Source organism: Alligator mississippiensis, chromosome 1 (assembly GCF_030867095.1).
Source record: "Alligator mississippiensis isolate rAllMis1 chromosome 1, rAllMis1, whole genome shotgun sequence".
Classification (NCBI taxonomy): Eukaryota; Metazoa; Chordata; order Crocodylia; family Alligatoridae; genus Alligator; species Alligator mississippiensis.
Window position 1 is genome coordinate 54,657,303 of NC_081824.1, and position 14,986 is coordinate 54,672,288.

General features: G+C 43.3%; 1 long non-coding RNA gene across 1 annotated transcript in view; it reads right to left on the reverse strand.

Annotated features, from left to right (window-relative positions):
• Positions 1 to 14,986, reverse strand: part of LOC132251407 (uncharacterized) — a 147,616-nt gene that overhangs the window by 14,370 nt on the left and 118,260 nt on the right. Inside the window, exon 2 of the long non-coding RNA XR_009463424.1 lies at positions 11,092 to 11,256. This is a non-coding gene — a long non-coding RNA (uncharacterized LOC132251407). The remainder of the gene's footprint in view (positions 1 to 11,091; positions 11,257 to 14,986) is intronic.

Here is a 14,986-nt window from a genome sequence, read left to right on the forward strand (position 1 = left end):
CTTGTTAGCAGACTTGAATAGGCAGGTGCGCTCAGTACCTTCCTCCCCAGAACTGGGCACTGAAGGGGTAAAGACAAGCCCTGGAAGTACCTCATGGATGGTTCTCTGGTTCTTGGGAAGAAAGTTTGGGGGAAGAACCCAAAACAGAAGAGAGAGCTTGCGCAGATGGTTTAAAAAAATTACACAGTAATGAGGTGTGGTGTTCTGACAAGTAGAAGACCAAGTAGGGCCCAGGATAAACAGAGGCTGTACTCTGGAAAAACAAAACTGGAACCTCAAATTTCATCAGATTTTTATTCTTGGAATGCAGAATGGCTCAATGAAAACTGACTATTAGAATTCAGAGTAAAGATGGGTGTATATTTCAATTTGTGTTCATGATGGATTAGATTTAGGGTTAATTCTTTCACTTGAGAATCAATTATGGTAGGGTATGAAAGAATTATAGTATAAATGTACATTAAAAAAATGGTTTGAAAAACACAAAGGCTAGAAATTATTTTGCGTTTTTTGGAGTTAACCTGGGACATTATAGAGGAAGAAAAGAACACATAGATACACATTTCATATTAAAGCAACTGGATTTATCTAGCTTATGAAATATTTCTGTTGCCTCTAGGCTAATATGCTGAACAGGAACCGAACTATAATATTAGGAATGCTGACTTATCCTATGGTACTTGTAAAACCTCTTGCGAAAATAAAGCTAACCCCCACATGTTGTATGCCTTTGTGTAATTAAGTGAGGATACATAAGAAAAGGACTGAACAGGAAACATGACAGTTTCTATTTAAAGCCCTTCTCCAGCCGAGTTGTACTTGTACGTCTTTTTCGTAAACAGAAGGACAGTAGCTGTAATAACATGTAAGTGCTACTGAGAACAAATTAATCATAGCTTTTGCCAATGACCCAGACACACTTTTCTCACTTTAAATACTTGCATTTACAACAGTATAAAAGCTGGCTCTGAATTATGTCTGTGTAGAGGAACTGTTATAATTTACCATCAGGGATTTGGTCAAATGCCTCCTCTAAATCCTTGAGAATCATGCATTTCCTTGGCATATTCTTAGTTCTTTTCAAAGAAGCAGCACCAAGTGAAAGTCTGGTTGACAGTTCTATATCCCATGACAAAGTCTTCAGATTTGTGTTGCTTCAAGAAAGAGTATTCATTTTTTTCAACAGGTGCACCTTATGACATATCCTTTATCTCACTCTGTCTCCTTCTGCTTTATTAGAAGCTTCTTTGTATGGGTTCCAGAATTCAGAAGGCTTGTTCAGTGGCAGTTACGGAAAGCTGTCTTTTTTCCTCACCTGCTGATTTTTCTTCTATTCTGCTTTCACTAAGGGTCTGTTTCATACTGTTATTTCTAAGAAGACTAACTATTCTTCCACCAGCACTGCCTGCTATGAATTTCTAAGTTTTATCTTCCCTTTACTTTTTCTGCATCAATTAAAATGTTCAGGCAGAGTAGAAAATATATATACGTCATTTTTAATAAGAATAATTTTCATACTCAGTATTTAGTCTGGTAGCCTGATATTATTGAACACCTTAAAGAGGTTGAAAGAGAAATATACAGCAGAAAAATATTGTGGAGCCTAATAAAAAAAAGTTAAGACTTACAAGAAATAAGACAATTTAAAACAGTTTTGGGAACTACAGCGTCTCAGAAAAGTATCCACAAAGTTGTTCATAAGATTAAATTTACAAAACTGCCATTCCAAATTTTGCTGGGAAAGTGAATATTTGCACAAAGAAAAAGGACACTGTGCTATATCTTCCACTGTTTACAAATACAAGTGTCAGTATTGCAAGTGTAAACTTTGTGGGTTTTGAAAATATGTCCTTGGAATTTTGATCAGTGTAAAATTCTGTAACATAAATTCACTGCAAACTTTAACCAGCACCTGGAATGAGGACATGCTATAGATTTCATAGATTTCATAGAAATTAGGGCTGAAAGGGACCTTGGGAGATCACTGAGTCCAGCCCCCTGCCCCAGGGACAGGAAATCAGCTGGGGTCAAAGGATCCCAGCAAGATAGGCATCCAAACACTTCTTAAAGGAGTCCAGAGTAGGTACTTGCACCACTTCTGGAGGGAGCCTATTCCAGGCCTTGGGGTCTCGGACAGTAAAGAAGTTTTTCCTTACGTCCAGCCTAAAATGGTCTTGGAGGTGTTTGTGAGTGTTGGTCCTTGTCATCCCTTGGGGTGCTCTGGTGAACAGTTGCCCCCTCAGATCCTGATGCACACCCCTGATGTACTTATAAGCAGCCACCAGGTCTCCCCTCAGCCTGTGCTTTTCCAGCTGAAGAGTCCCATGGCTCTCAGCCTCTCTTTATAGGACCTAATCTCCTGCCCTCTGATCATACACGTGGCTCTCCTCTGGACTCTTTCAAGAAGAAATTTGGGAAATCTCAACTTCTTAGATGTACAAATATCTAATAAAATGAAGCTATGAAATACTTGATCAACTATGTGTGAAAACGTGATTTACAGTACCTTTCAAAATATAGGCAGGCTAGCAAAATGACTTGCACATCTATCAAATCAAGCATTGTTTGGGTTGAGTTATTGTAGGATTGAGTTATAAACATAAATTGAGCTATGTGAGATTTTTAAAAGGAAAAAAAATGTACTTAGTTGGCCATAAAGGAAAATTATAGCCCAGGGGATCAAATTTCTAGTAGATTTTGATCAACAACAGGGACAAATTTAGATACAGATATTTAAACCAGCATGGACTATGCAAATCCACATTGGCCTGGATGATACCTAACCCTTCACTGGTGCTAAAGAGAAATAGAAATGGTGAAAGGACCTTTTCCCTTCCCTAAGCCTCTTGCAAAGGGATATATTACAATCTCATCCTTGTGGTATCTTGAGATTTGTGATGTGAAAACAACTCTTTATTATGTACAGAACTTATATACAACTATTTACAATAAAGAGGTATCAACAATCTTAATACTGCTGCCTCTGCACAGGTCTTGTAGCCAGCCTGTTCTTATTCTGCCACCCAGATGTTCTCAATGGCCCCACCCAGACTGTCTCCTGGATGTTCTACATCTGAAGCAGATCATCTGGGTTTTCCTGCTTACTCAGACCCAGCCCTAGGATCTGCCGGAGACAGGTGTGGGTCAGCAGAGAAACCCAGACTTCCCTCATTTACCCAGATGTGTCCCAATAGGTCCCAGAGGTGGGTCTGGGTAAGTTAAGAATGCCCAACTTTCCCTGCCACCCAGGTGGGATTGGCTGGGTAAGTCAGTCCCTAGTAGAGGCATGAGGCACAAGGGATTTCCTGGGTTCTGTGGCTCCATGCTGAGACCTATGCAGACTTCCCCCACTTATGGAGATGCACCCCTGGAGATCTAAAATGGGCCTCTGTAAGCAGAAAATCTTGACTTTTTCACTTATAGAGATGTATCCTGAGATTCTCTGGGGTGCATCTCTGTAAGCAGGAAAAGCTAGGTAGGTGCTTGAGGAGCCTTCATAGTCTCAGAGCACCTGCTCTGGGTACCTGAAGAGTACAGGCAGCTTAAGCTGCCCACCCTGTCCCACCACAGAGCTAATAGATGCCCACCACAATAAAGCAGCATAATTTATTAGTACTTTTTGTCATGCCACTAATTTGCCTGTGATGTGGTATAACAAAAGGTAGGTACATCTATTTGTTGCACATTGGTGCCTCCATAAAAAAAAAAAAAAATTATGGCAACATAAATGGGACATCAAGTGATGTCTGTTTCTACCCTATGGTTGCATCCCCACAAGCAGGGGCATGTGGTTGCCATGGGGAAAAAGGTGGCGGCACAACTTTGTGTCGCTGCTTTTTGCCCTGGTGAATGCCCCTGAACATGGGATTAACTCATGGAAAAATGCTCCAGGTGGGGCAGGGGAGGCTGGGGCCAGCATCAGAGCTGTCCCCAGCAGCCTTACCTGGGGCCCTGGAGGCCTTCCAGGACTCCAGTGGTAGTGATCCAGAAGTGTGGTTCTGGCTGGCTAAGCTCTGGTTTCAGGTGATGCATGCTGCCGCTACATGTGCTGCCCTGCTTTTTCTGCTGTGGGTTTTTTGACATTGGAATCTCCCAGTGTCAAAAACGTCCCACCACACTGTAAATTAGCAGAATGGCAAATGCCTACATGTATGGTGCATGCAGCTTGTGGCGCCGCAGATGGGTCTGCGGTGCTACAAACCGCAAGTATTTGCTCATCCGTATGCATCCTGTGTGTCTAGGAGGACATAGTCTAAGTCATAACCCTTGCACTCAATTGAGCTCAAGAATTATATGAGGTTACTGCCAACACTACTGCTAGCTTCCTTTATTCATCCTGCCTTTGCATATTTATATAACTTTGTATATTTACTCTTGGGGGAATTGATATTACTGTACTGGCAAAATTTCCAAATGACTGTACATTGGCAAAATTTCCCATATGGACACACATGGAAAAATATTAGCTGTGCATCATAGTTTACTTATGTACATCATAATTACTTACGTGGCTAATTCTTAGTGAAGTTAGTATATGTGTGAGTAAAATAAGCAGACACTGATGGCAGAACCGATTCCACTTCTACTGACAGTCCCATACAAGTACAATAAAAAAGGGAATGAAAATGTGAATTGGAATGTGCAGAAAGTGTTACAATAAGTCAGTAGGAAAAGTATCATTAGAGATCCTGCTAGGTAGAAAAGTCAGAGTTGCTTGCTGTCTTTTGCTCTTTTACAGGCTCCTCTCCTAATTTGTAGTGTGATCATGTGAAAATGAAAGCAGCAGTCGGCAAAAATGAACATTCTGATCTAAAATGCATATTAATTAAGCTATGGACTGTGGCTAGATTAAAATTAAGAATGTAACCCCCTTATAGTAGAGTTCTACACTCCTTTCCCATATATTATTTGAATTTATTTTTTATTTTTATGCCCCAAATGCATACCTGCCAGTTCAGTGTAACTAGAAAATCGTAAAATCACTTTGGTTTTCATCTTAAAATCCTATATTCACACACCCTCTCCACCCCCAACCCACAGGTCAGTATTCTTTAGATTTATTTCATAATGCACTGCTACCTCTAACTTTAATGATGGGCTATCATCTTTTATACTTCATGGTTAGGTAACAGACAAAAGCATTAGTTTGTACAAGTGGTACAGAAAGATGCTATCATTACTTAAATATATACTTGTGTTCCAGACAAGTATCCACTAGTTTGTGAAATGTAATTTGGAAGCCTTCATGTTTCCCCAGGAGATCCTGGGGTCAAACACTTCCCCCCATACTGTGAAGTAGCACCATGAGAAACATCTGCACGTGTGGTGTGTGAAGCCGCAAATGGGTTTGCAGCACCATATACTGCGTGTCTGTGCTCATCTGGACATGCCCACTGGATCTACATGGTGCTAAAATTAGTGGAAGTGAAATCATAATCGGGGACCATGGTGCATTTGTTATTCCATATTGTCCAAAATTGTAAATATATGTGAAATATCTATAAAAAAATCAGAGATCAGTAAAGTGTTCTTCATTTGATAACCTGCTCTTTGCACACTAAGTAGTCAAAGCTAAGCAAAATTAAACATGGTACATTTGCCAGCCTTGTCAAAACTACTTAAGGTCTGACATTCTTTGCCTCTGCTGTTTGTAGGAGAAACAGAAACCAAGCAAACCGTGCAGATAAAGTTTACAGCAGAGCCTGAACACTCAAACCTATTGCACATCACTTATGCTCAACAATACTCCAGGGGAACCTATTAATTCCAAGGCTACTTTGGCTCTTGTTTGATACAAACACGTCAAGGAAAGGCAGACTTTCTTCTGAACCCAGCCTATTTGAAAATGCCAAACTTTTCATATCTGATTAATTTCATATAATGAACATTGTTAAAACAAATAAAGATTGCCTGTTTATTACCAAGGGCTAGGTTGTACAAAAGCCTTATGTACCTGTACTGAAACAATCTTTCATTTCCCTGTACATCTCAGTACTTAGTGCAAGGGGAAGGAAGGACAATATACCTGATATTTGCTCCTATGCAAACAGCAGGGAGACGAAAGGGTGGTACTCTGAGTCATGTCCTTTGGCTTTCATTTTGAATGGTCTTTCAACAGGGAAACTAGTTAATGATAACCGTAATGTACATTAATTCAAGCATAGGTCTCTAGTGAACCTTTCCATCTTTTATAAGCCTCTTCACTGAGTTACTTGAGTCTGACATCCCTAGGTAATACACCCACTTACCAAATAAGTCTTTTTTTCATCTCATAATTGACACTAGATCACATCAAATTCTTTTAAATAAACCTCATTTAAAGTTTCTAGATATTCTTAAAATAAAACATGGCAAAAAGTGTTAGAAAAAAACCTTTCAAACTATACTTAAAAAAAAAATTGATATCTCAAAAGTGACATATTATGAACTTTTTAGATTTGAGGAAAAATTCTTTGCCATTTCCAGTGACAAGTGCAAAGTCTAGAAAGGGCCTATTTGAGAATGTTAAAAGGACAGCCAGTAACTTAGAAGGGCAACCAGTACTAATACTGTGTGGCAGCCTGTGGCAACCTTAAAAATATTCACAGTATCCCAGGGTGCCACAGCATCCTGGTTAGAAATCACTGACAGTTGAATGGATAGAGTTAGAATGTGATTTTTTACTTAGAAAGTGCAAATTTTATATATGGACCTGTAATGGGGCCTGTGACAGGACCCAGGCCCAGTGGCACTGTGACAGCCCTGGTAGACATGCGGCTCCCACTCACTCTGATCCCTCGTGGTGCCCTTCCCTATTGATTTCCTGCCACACCTTGATATTGTTAAAAAAAGATTGGGAAGCTAACCTGAGGGCTCAGAGTGAGTCCAGTCCACTGACAATTTGCTTTCAGCCAATCCACCAAGGCCCTTCCAGCCCTATTGGTCCCCTAGGATACCAGGTCTTCATGGTCTTCATGGCCTCTATCTGCTCCCATAGCCATACCCTTGCTGTGCACATGGTATATGACCTCATTTCAGAGGGGCTGCCCAGCCCAGCACAATGCTTGGACCTCTTAGAGCTCACAACCTTTGTTGTAGCTTTGGCCTTTTTGGCTTTGGCTTCTTTTTTTCGGCTGTGCCCGTCTCAGCCTAGATCCGATGTACCAGACCTTGGCTTCTGGGACCCCTGGCCCTGGCCCTGATGCTGGCCTGCCTGGGCTTAAGGCCCCCTGACCCTGGTCTTGCCCCCTCTGTGGGCTCTGGGCCCCCTAGCCCTGTCAGCTCCAGGCCATCTCTCTTGCCTCTTTCTGGCTCAGAGTTTGGCCCTCTCAGACTCAGCTATCTGCATCTTGGACTCCTACCTTTGGCAGGGCACAAACCTTGGCATGACTCCCAGGTACCCCTGTGGTCTCCTTTTCACTCTTACAGATGCATCTGGTCTGCCACTATCAACTAGAAAAGGCAAGCAACCACTTTATAACAAAGCCTCCCTCACTCTTGGTAGAACAAATGTTTAGCTAGCCCTTCTTCCCTTGGGCTCTCACCTCGCTACCCTCAGAGTATTTTGGTGCCTGCCAAGGAGTCTTCTACAGCCCCTCTCTACTAGGTGCTCTGTTCCCTTCAATGTACTGGGCCTGACTGCCTTCCTCCAGGTGCTGGGCTTATATGCTCTGGACCACTGCCCCTTTGAGTCAGGTGACTCCCTAGTCCCATACAGGTGTTCCGGCTTAGGTCTAATGGAAAGCCTGCTCCCCTTGTTTCATCTTAGCTCCGCTGCTTGCAGCCTTAGTCTTATGGCTGCTTGGGAATGTGCCCTATTCTTCCAGCCTACTGTTGTGCAGCTAGCCTTCTCTCAGCTGCCTGCCTACCTATGTACCCAGGCTAGCCTCATGTGTCTTCCCCTTTCTAGTAACAGGAGTCTTTGGCTCCCTGTTACAGGGCCCCTACCCAGTTACTGAAGGTGAGAGGAAGCCTGGGAGCAGCTGGCTGGGTCCAGCACCTGCAGGAACTAATAGGGGCAGAGGGCCATTTGATAGATGAGCCATGTGATGGGGCAGAGGGCCATTTGGTGGGGCCAGCACAGTGCATACAGTGATTGAGAGACCTGGACCAGAAACAGTGGGTCAGGTGGCCAAGAGAGAGACAATGTAGCAAGAAATCCCTTTTGTCTGCGCCCCACCCCCAAATGTGAAGCCCCTCCATATGGCAAAAGCCCCTCTTTTAGTATTTGCCCCCCTTTTGGGGATGCTTTCTCTTTTCTTCCTTCCTCTTTCTTTTTCTTTTATTATATCATTATTATTTTTATATAAGGTGCATTTGTAGTGAAAATAGAGCTTGTAGATGCTTTTACAAATATACTTTAAGTTTAAAACTAAGTTGTACCATGTAACAATGTTAGCAAGAGCAGGAATCTCTGTATGGAGCTGGTCCCTGAATGAATCATGGTTGATTGTGTAACACAGTAGCTAGTCTGGATAAGCATGTTAATGAGCGGCAATTATTAACACCTACAAAATCAGAGACCAAGGAGAAGAAAGAATCAATAAAGAGTCAAGAATTCCCAGAACCTTCATTGTTAAAGGTACAGAAACCCCCATTTGAACTAATCAATGCTGGAAACAGACCCTGGGGATGAAATACCCCCTGATCAACCACTTCCAGAGCTCTACTCATCATGGCAGTGAATCAATCAAAATTTATCAATGGACTCCTGAGACTGCACATATGTGCAGACGTGACCCCTGGGGCTGACAGCTGCCATCCAGCAGCTACCAAGAGGGACATCCCTTGAGGTCAACGACCCCTGGATTGGTTAAGCTCAAGCATTGGGCAGTCACCAAAGTGAGGGATAAAAGGCAGTGGGATAAAAGGCAGTGAAGAATGACCCCCAATGGTGCCCTCTTTGACCCGACCAGCACCCTGCCTGTCCAGCCAGAAGGACCAGCCAGTGACCCCCTTCTGAAGCAACATCGCATTGAAAGAAGCCTCGACTGGCCATCGACAGCAGACTCCAGCGCTTCGGGATAGGTATGTCTTGACACCAGTGGTTAGTGTTCAGAGCTAGCTACTTTGAGTGTGTGTGTGTGTGTGTGTGTGTGTGTGTGTGTGTGTGAGCGCACACACATGAATGTGTGTGTTTGAGGGGATCAGCACCAAGGTTTATGATCTGACTTTTGCATCTGTCCAATAAACTAGAATTTTATAATGATCCTGTGAGTTGGTGCTTTGTAGCCAACAACATATAAGCCCAGGGCCTGAGTCAAGGGGAGCAGTTGGTTTCTGAAGGTTGTAATAAGCAGAGCTCTGAGCTGGAAAGGGGCCTGACTGGCCAACGAGGAAAGACTCCAGACTGTAGGAGAGCTGCAAAGAAGCCCCTGCACCACTAGGCACCAGAAGATAAGCCACCTGGTGCCTTGTATTCTTATCTTTTCACTTGGATTTCATACCAGATGACCATATCATGGTTCTAGGAGTCAAGAAGATCACTGAGAAGGGTGCCAGGGGCACCCTGGGTCCCAAACCCTGCAAGGGGGATGGGACAAGCAGTACAGGGCCTAAGGCTGAGAGGACCAAGGCCCAGTTGTGGACTCTCAGAAACTAGGAGGCTGCAAGCAGCTCCTGAGGCCAGTTCTGCTATTAGCCAGGCCATGGGGCCCAGAGCCTGTGAGGAAAAGCCTGGCGGGGAGGAGGGGGCAAGGGGTCCAGAGCCTTTGAGGGCATGGCTAGAGCTGGGGCCCAGGAGCTGAGAGTTCTGTGACAGTGGACTTCAGGTGGAGGGGTCCAGCCAGAGTAGTCAGCCAAGGCTATGGGGACTGATCCCAGACAAGGGCCTAAGACCTGAAGCAAACCCCTTTGCACTCAAGTGGCAGCCTTCCTGTTCAATACTACCATCAAGGCATGGCAAGAAAGATGACAGGGTGGGACCTTGGGAGGCCAGAAGGGATAAGCAAGTTGGGACCCAGGCAGCTGCTAGTGGGTGACTTGGCCGCCCCAAGGCTGGACTTGCTACAGGACTTCATATCAATTTAAACCGGCTAATATCTTTTAATTTGTGCGTAAAAATGTCCACATATTATTAAACCCCCTCCCTCCACAAAAAAATCCCAAAAACCAAAAATACCTGTACCAATTTAACCAAAACAATTAAACAAAACTAGTGCAACTTCTGTGTTTAGACGTATAATAAGAAGCAGGAGTGGTTGAAATATATTCTTCATCAGATTCTTGATCAAAAGGATGTAAATCAAGTCTGTCACATACAAAATGCCTAGCAACTAACAACAAGAACTGTTTAAGGAATGTTAAGGTGACTGACTTTTAGTCAGGCCTTTTGATATTTTTTACACTTGAGAAAGAACAGTTTCACTTCCTATACCATCTGTGCAAGATGAAGTTTCAACCTAACATATGTGCAAAATGTATAAATAGGAATTGTGGGGAGAACTGCCTTTCCCATTCCTAAGTGGGAGGGATATTCAGGAAGGTGGGACAGTTTGGAGGAAGGAGGGCAGGCACTAATGATGAGCAATGCTCTCTTGTGATAACAAGCGATAATATCCTACATCTATTCTCACAGATTGCAACAGTAGCCCCTGGAGACTGCTGGCAGATTTGCAATAACAAGAAATTGCAGGGAGCCTTCTGAAATATTGCAAAATTGTACAACTGATGGTAATTTTGTAAGCATTAGTAAAACCCTGGGATCAAGATCAGGCTTATAATGGGAAGCGAGTCTCAGCCCAACTAGGGAGGAACTGTCTCTCCATAATAAATTATCTGAAATATTCACAGCACTTGTATTTTATAGCTATAACACTATATTATTGGAGTTATATGTTTGCTGCGTTCTTCCCTGTCATGAATAGTGTTTTCACTTGTAAGTTATGTTCCACTGAATGAGGCATAAATTAAAGAACTTTTTCAGTGTAATATGAAGAACTATGGTGCCAATTTCTTAATGTATCATGTATAAGAATACCAAAAGGGTTCGACTGCATCTTAATGAGCAACTCAATCACTGAATAGGACATGCCAGCTGGATCTACCCTGAAGTGAATAAGAGCTGAAGGAGATAAAAGTGCTACTCCAGGTTCAAGCATTATAGGTACTCACCATAAAGGATAGTGCCATTTAAAGCAGTTGTTTTCACTGTCAAATATATAGTTATAATTCTGTTTTGTTCCTGCCCAGATTCAATCTTGGTCTCGGATACAGATGTTAGGGAAGGCAATTCTAAATAGGCATCCCCATTGAAAGATGGAAAAAACAGTGCTGTATCTGCAATGGAAAACAGAAAAATAATAATATAGAAATAAAATGTAACTTAATCAGCAAGACATAGGATTGACTTTTCATGCTAGGTGTTTATGGCTAGTATTTGAGGATAAATAAACTACTATACTACTTGTGAGACACACGACTATGAAACAGTAAAAAATTATTATTACTATTACCTTTTCCTTTTTTAAGAAATAGGGGACAGAATCAGTGAAAGGAAATTAATGTGGAAAGTATAATAAGAGATCCAGCCTTGCTGCTTTTTGAGAAGACATGCTACTTTGTATAAACCTTAGATCTCTTACATGCTGATGAAAACTGGATTTCGCACATACAAAATCCACTCAAAACACAGTTCTGAATAGATTTTCTAAATGAAAGCACACGAGGGGAAAATTATTGTGAAGAAAATACATTTGCTTTTTTATTATTGTTTTAATTATCATTAACTTTTGTACTTATAAGTGGCACAATGGTTTCATCCTCATAAAATGAAGCAGAACTAACTGGGGCTCGGTATAGTATTTTTCAGATGCTTTAAGTATCCTAGTCTAAGAATGAATACACTCATCTCCAGAAATCCAAATGAGGATCAAAGGTACAGACTGCGTTAGTAAGTGTTTAGAGGGATATTGTAGCTGTGATGGTAAAGAAAATATGAGAGGCAAGGGTTGTTTTTTTTTTGGAGTGATATCTTTAATTGGACAAACCATAGAGGTAGAAGAGATCTTAGGCAAGCTTTTGGATACAAGGTACCCAAAACCATCCGGATGCTCTGCCAGGACCTGAGGAAGGGTACCTTTTGTCCAGAAGTTTGCTTAAGATCTCTTCTAACTATACAGTTGACACAATAAAAGATATCACTCCAAAAACCCCTGCCTCCTAGATAATAAGGAAATAGTTAATAAAGTTCACTCAGCCATACAACAATCCTTTTGACAAATAGGTATATCTTGACTTCTGACTAGTGATAGTGTTCTTTCTTTAGAACTTTCATGCACACCCTGAATACCTATGCTCATTGGCAAATTGCTTACCACAGGGAGCTTAAGGAGTCTGGCTTGATATGATCCTTTAGTACTTTTTACTAGGCTTGTAAGGAGAACAAAGCCAGTGATATGTTTCAAAATTTAAATAAAGGAAACAAGGAAGAAAACATTATTTGAAGGTCTCAAAAACAGCTATGACATGGGTGTAAGTAAAACAAATGAAAGATAAAGCTAATCCTTCAGGAGAGGAATAAGGAAGAGTCATAAAAAGGCTCAAAAAGTAATAGGCAAACAGTTCCTTCCAGATTTGTTGGGTCTATCGAGCTGAGCTCATCTACTTAAGGGAGTTGGAGCTTGCTGGTCTTCTATAGGCAGGCTCTGTGCAAATAACGCCATGACAGATGAAAAGGGCTTGGCTCAACAATAGCATTCTTATTCCTAAGTGAATTGCTTCCACAAAGCATCACTGTGGCACAGCAGCATATGTAAGCCAAGCTTTACAAGACAGTTTTAATGATTAACATGCCAATACTTATTTCTAATATTGAAATTTTCCATGGTTGGTTTTTGTTTTAATGCAAATATTTTAGATAAGCATCTTCTTTAGAATTTCTATTTGGTTTACTAAATGTAAAAGGAATCTATTTTTCATATTGTTAAGAAAAATAATATTAGTCACACCTCAACATCAGCAGAATTGACTAACCTATGAAACTTTCCACCACAATAGTTCCCATACAAAGGAACTGTGAAGTGAAGTTAAGCTTACTTTGCAGTTGATAACTCAACTTTTCCATTTCCTGACTTACTGTGATTTTTAACTCTAAAAACCCATTCATACCTCTACTTTATTTTCCAAAAAAGCAAGAATAAATATATAATCTGCCCCAGGGATGCAGGGTTGACTAAGGGGGAAGCCTCGTCCAGAGGCAGGCCCCAGTCAAAAGTAAAAGAAGAAAAAATCCTACCTGTTGCAGGGACCCAGAGAAGTGAGGAGGTACACCAGGGAAAATCGCCCAAGTGGTTTGTCAGCTGCGCCTATCTCCAGCTGGGGCTGGGTGACGTCTCTTCGTGACGTCACCTGGTGAAGTTAAAAACTGGCCCCGGGAGCACAGGTAGGGTTACCAAGGGGAGGAGGGGTGGCAGGGAACCGCTGAGTGGAACACGTCCCACCACTGTGGGCAGCATTATCAGCGGCAGCGGGAGCTATGGAGGATCTCCATGCCAGGGAAGACCGGCAAAGACCAAAGGAGCTGGCAGTGAAGCCTGCACTGGCAGTAGAGCTGGCACCAGCAGTGAAGCCGGCAGTGGCAGCTGCAGTGGATCTCTGTGCTGGGGAAGACCAGGGAAGATCAAAAGAACAGGCAGTGGAGCTTGTGCCCGCAGCGGGGCCGGCACCGGCAACAAAGCTGGCAGTGGCAGCTGTAGAGGATTTCTGTGCTGGGGAAGACTGGCGAAGATCAAAGGTGTTGGCAGTGGAGCCGGCACCGGCAGTGAGAAGAGCCAGTGAGGGAGCTCCGATTGGAGGTGGCAGGTGCCGTGACCTTAAGGGAGACATGGATCCCAGAAAGGATAAGAGAGACCCCAGCCAGGGTGAAGGCCTGGGCCCTGGCCCAGGGGAAGCGCTGGATTTAAGGCATTTGGGGCGAAGGGGGCACAGGACTCTCCCCTGCGGTTGTCCCTCTTTACTTTGCTTTTCTTTCTTGTCTCTTCCTCCCATGTTTCTTGTTGTTATTTCCTTTATTTTGTTTTTCTCACATTGTGTTGTTCCCTGGGCGTGGGGCTTCTCCACTGATGAGTGTTCGGTTCCTGTTTTTCCTTCTTAGTTAGATCCATTCTGTTGCCTGCTGAGAGCAGGGGAGCCTAGCACACTGCACCAGACTTGGGGAGTCAGAGACCCCATTTGGAGATGGAGGACCAGGTGAGAACATGGCGGCAATCAACAGCATCCATCGTGGAATGCTCAGGGCATCTGTCCCCAAAGGCAGAGCATCACCGGACCCTCCAGTTCTAGCTAGAGCCCAAGGTGCTGGTCTGCAGAGGAGGACAAATAGATACCGGGGAAGACATCAAAAGGGGCCAGTCGTAAAAGATCCTGAGGCTCATCCCATAGGTTGGTGTGTGGCCAGGGTGTAGGGGAGGTTGGAGCCCTGTAGGCATCCATCAAGACATGTGACAACTCTGGAGGCATCCTCTGAGGGGACCCCCTCCACTGGAGAACCATCTGAAATCATGGCGGGTGAGTTTGGGTCTACATGAAAGCCCTAGGCTAGGAAGACGAGTTGCCCGGGCAAAGGCAGCACGGGACCGGGCCATCGAGGGGAGACGGGCACGTAATCCTTAGCATATAGGACAATCATGTTTGATATAAAATGCAATAACATGTTATCAGGTAAGGTGAAAGGCTATTAAAGTATGCAAAAGTCACAAGCTTTTTCCTGAATTCTATAGATCTATTTTATTAGAGGCACTGCTTAAAATAAGTCAAGCAAGCCTTGGGTTATTTAATCTAGAACAGAGGTGGCCAAACCGTGACTCGGGAGCCACTTGCGGCTCGCTGGCACGGTATGTGCGGCTCACCGAAAATTGCCTGAAGCCCCACCCACTCCTCCCAGGACTGCCAACTCAAGTGCCAGGCTGCCAGGCTAGGGGCTGCAGTCATGCTGCTTATCCTGTGGTGCGTTCCTTGCAGAGAATCTTGATCAGCTCTCGGTTGCTCAGCACCCCCTGCTCCACTCTCC